The sequence below is a fragment of the Hyaena hyaena genome, unplaced genomic scaffold (genome assembly GCF_003009895.1).
Source record: "Hyaena hyaena isolate Hyena2069 unplaced genomic scaffold, ASM300989v1 scaffold_221, whole genome shotgun sequence".
NCBI lineage: Eukaryota > Metazoa > Chordata > Mammalia > Carnivora > Hyaenidae > Hyaena > Hyaena hyaena.
This window is the reverse complement of record NW_024080853.1, coordinates 150,916-155,755: the sequence shown is the minus strand read 5'-3', so window position 1 is coordinate 155,755 and position 4,840 is coordinate 150,916.

Below are 4,840 nucleotides of genomic sequence, written 5' to 3'. Positions count from 1 at the left end.
AGCTAGAACAAACAATTCTAAAATTTGTGTGGAACCAGAAAAGACCACAAACAGCCAAAGTAATGTTGAAAAAGAAAGGCTAAGTGGGAGGCATCACAATTCTAGACTTCAAGCTATATTACAAAGCTGTAATCATTAGGACAGTATGGTACAGGCACAAAAATAGACACATAGATCAATGGAACAGAATAGAAAACCCAGAAATGGACCCACAACTAACTATATGATCAACTAATCTTCGACAAAGCAGGAAAAAATATCCAATGGACAGGCGCCTGGATGGCTCAGTTGGTTAAACATCCAACTTCAGCTCAGGTCATGATCTCACCATTCATGGGTTCAAGCCCCACATCGAGCTCTCTGCTGTCAGCCCAAAACCTGCTTCAGATCCTCTGTCCACTCTCCTCCTCCCTTCCCCCTGCTTATGCACGCATGCTCTCTCTCAAAAATAAATAAACATGGGGCACCTGGGTGGCTTAGTCGGTTAAGCGTCCGACTTTCGCTTAGGTCATGATCTCGCGTTTCGTGGGTTCGAGCCCCGCGTCGGGCTCTGTGCTGACTGCCAGCTCAGAGCCTGGAGCCTGTTTCAGTCTGTGACTCCCTCTCTCTCTGGCCCTCCCCTGCTCACGCTGTCTCTCTCTCTCTCCTAGAAATAAATTTAAAAAAAAAAAAGAGGAAAAAAAACATTTAAAAAATGGTTATCCAATGGAAAAAAGACAGTCTCTTCAACAAATTGTGTTGGGAAAACTAGACAGAAACATGCAAAAGAATGAAACTGGACCACTTCCTTACACCATACACAAAAATAAATTCAAAATGGATAAAAGATCTAAATGTGAGACAGAAAATCATAAATATCCTAGAAGAGAACACAGGCAGAAACTTCTTTGACATTGGCCGAAGCAACTTCTTACTAGACATGTCTCCTGAAGCAAGGGAAACAAAAGCAAAAATGAACTGCAAGAACTTCATCAAAATAAAAAAAAAGCTTCTGCACAATGAAGGACACAATAGACAAAACTAAAAGGCAGCCTATGAAACAGGAGAAGATATTTGCAAATGACATATGTGATAAGGGGCTAGTATCTGAAATACAGAAAGCACTTAATAAAATTCAACACCTCAAAAATAAATAATCAGTTAAGAAATGGGCAGAAGACGGGGCATCTGAGTGGCTCAGTTGGTTAAGCGTCTGACTTCAGCTCAGGTCATGATCTCACAGTTCATCAGTTCGAGCCCTATGTCAGGCTCTGTGCTGACACCTCAGAGCCTGGAGTCTGCTTCCAATTCTGTGTCTCCCTCTCTCTCTGACCCTCCTCCACTCACACTCTGTCTCTCTCTCTCTCTCTCTCAAAAATAAATAATCATAAAATTAATAGCTGGGCTGGAAAAAAGCATAGGGGACATCAAAGAAACTATGGCTACAGACAAAATGGCGAATAAAAATAGGCATGATGAATTAAAAAATGCGATAAATGAGATACATAATAAATTAGAGGCCTCCAATGCACGATTGAAGAGGCAGAAAGGAGAATAAGTGATTTAGAAGATACCATTATAGGAAAACAAGAAGCTGACAAAAAAAGAGACAAACTGATCCAGGAACATGAAAGAAGAGTTCAAGAGCTCAGGGACATGGTCAAACGCAACAATATCCGTATCATAGGAATCCCAGAAGAGGAAGAGAGAGGGAAAGGTGCTGAAGGAGTTCTGGAACAAATTATAGCCGAGAACTTCCCCAACCTGGGGAAGGAAGTAAACAGAGGACTCCCCTCAGACTTAATTTGAATCAACTTTCTGCACGGCATGTCATAGTAAAAATGGCAAAATATAAGGACAAAGAGAAAGTTTTGAAAGCAGCTAGGGAGAAAAGAGCCCTAACATACAAAAGTTGAAATGTATTTTTATGTATTTTTCATCATTGATTTGAAATTTAGATCTGTTCTCCATAACTACATTCTAGGAATGTAGTTTGCGTTCAAGACCTTCTATTGCTTGGCCCTACGATGGTCCCAAACTGAATTTGCTTCTCAGAAAGTGAGAGTAAGAAGTTTGGGTTGGGGGTAGAAGGATAAAGGTCATAAGCTGTTTTCTGTCTATATCAGGCTTAAATAACTCAGACATTTCCACCCACTTACCTGGACTTTCCATTTTCCTCCAACCTGGGATACAGACATTGTGACCCCTCCTCTTAGGGAAGTTCTTCAAGTTATTGATTAGTTTTCTGTACTGGGGAAGTCACAAATCCACTGAGTTTCTGGTCCTATTTCTGGATTTAGACTTGAAGACCATTCCTGTTGCTATAGTATTCAGGGTTAAGACTTCTTGGAAAACTGGCTTGAGCTGTGCATAGACCTGAGGAAAAGAGAAGGGGAAAGAGAAAATAGAGTCCTGTTTTCAGGGATATTAGATTATTATCTAATATTAGGGATATTAGGGATATTAGATAAATTTCCAAAAGACTTTGGCCTAAAGCTAAAGCTAGGATCTACTGAGATATAGGGTACTGAGAGTTAGAGTATAGTACTCTACTCAACTTTGTTGTCCTGTATTCATGCCTTCTAGTTTCATGCATTCCCATCATAACCTCTGCTATGCTACAGTAGTTAATAACTACAAGCAAAGAGATAAATTAATATTAGAAGTATAGGGCCTTAGGAAAGAATCACAAACTTCTCTAGAAAAGATTAGAGGCCCAAGAGAAATACAAATCATATAACACACAAGAAGGATACTGGCCCAAAAATACATAAATTCATTCCTCACTGCTGCTCCTTGTTTTCCTTTCTGTAAGAAAATCCTCAAGAATATTTTCCAGTATTCCATATACTGAATGTGTGTCCTTATGGGAAACAGAGGCAATGAGTTCTATTCCTTCCTTTCAACTCTGCCCTTCTGGCATCCCTTCCTCCCTGATCACCCAAGTGTCCTATCTCACCTACTATGTGAACTTCCAGGACGCTTTCTGCAAGTTTTATCTTATGTCATGGTTACAAATTCCTCATCACTTTTTGGATTCTGCTACTGAACACAGAACTGATATCCTTGGGCAGAACATTAAGAATCTGCTCCTGTCCTTCCAGTATCTGTTCCTTGGTGTCATTTTTACTTCAACCCTTCAGGTCATAGCTTCCAGAATTGAGTCAGAGATAATTCAAAGAAGCTATGGGAAGAAATATTTGGGCCAAAAGAGCCCCCATTTAGGTTGAACTCCTGATTCCAGGGAGGATATTCCTGAGTTTCAACACAGGTTACTCTTCTGTCTCCAATGTCTGGCCATTATCTAGCTTGGAGGACAGCTGTAGGCCAGAGAAAAAGCCATCTTTTAAGAAAATAGATACAGACTCTTAGAAGTCCAGCCTGTCATATAAAGAACTCTATGGAAATTAAACCATCTTATTTTACATGCTGGCATTTCAAATTCTGGCTACATACCACCTGCTAACCATTCCCTCAGTAAAAGAGATTTTTCCCAGAACTTCCTCTCAACACTTCTTCTATCTGTGTTTCTTACTTTTCTACGTTTTCAACTACAACTCAGGGACATTTTGGGACCTGAAGCTCAAAATTCTTGAAACCAGTGTACCCTTTCCCATGTGTCAAGTGCTTTACACTGGTAAAAATCTCATGTGTATTCGACCACAGCCTGATGAAGTATCAGTACTCTTATTTAATAGATAAGAAAACTCAGAGAAATAATTTATGTCAGATTTAATGATAAAGCTGAGACTTGAATCTAGTCTCTCCTAATGTTAAGACCTCTGCTCTTTCCAAATTCCATGGTGCTAATTATCATTGAATTAGGAATTCAATCTCTAATGGTATCTAAGAAGAAAATAATAAAAATCCTCTAACTCCATCATTTCATAGGTTAGCTTAGAACTTTTAATAATAATCACTACAAGGAAAAGGGGACATAAAATATAATGGATAATACCGCTTAGGTTGGAGCACAGGATACAATTAAATATGTCCAATTTCATAGATCCCAGGCTCCTTATTGCTGGATATTCAAACAGTTATTCCTCACTTCACAAAGCTCACAGGAAGGGTAAACTTGCTTTATATAACCAACCTACACAAGAAATTCCCTAGATGTAGCAGACATCCATTTGTCTAGGCAGAAGGTCAGAATTCTTATAACACTCTTCCTTCACACTGCCTCCCTAGCCTTTATCCATTCTCAGATGTGTGAGAAGCTGATCTCCATACCTCACTGGCTTGCCTGCAGGTAAATCATTGTAGAATTAGCCCTGAGTACTAGTTTTAATGCTGCTGCTATGTAACGGTGGGACCTTGATCGGGGCCCTTTATCTCTCAGTTTTTTCTTCAGTGAAATGAGGGAGTGTTCAAGAGCTACTATGGGGAGTCAAGCAATGGGCAAGGACAGACCCATAGATCCTCTGACCCAAACCATATATTTGTTCCTTTCAAGTAGGTACCACATAATGGGTAATCACTTTTACCCTCAGAGGCCTTTACCATATTAGGTTCCACAAAGGCCACATACCTACTGGCTTCTTTGTGCCAAGCAATGTGTTAAACATCTTCACAGACTCAAGCTGTCCCATTAGCACTCTCCAGGAAAAAGAAACAAACCAAACAACCCTACTCCCTCACTCCAATGCTTAGGTGAGCAAAGTAAGAGTCCTAGTCAGATTCTGGAACCCTCAGAAGTTTCAAAGAAAGAGACTGAAAGAAAGTAGCCCCTATTCTTCAGGAGGGTGAAATTTAGGAAGCCGTCAGATTCTACCCCAGATTGTCTATAGCCATCATCTCACCCATTTGTTATTCTATGTCTCATTAATAAGGAGCACAACAGCTTCTTCCTTCTGAGGCA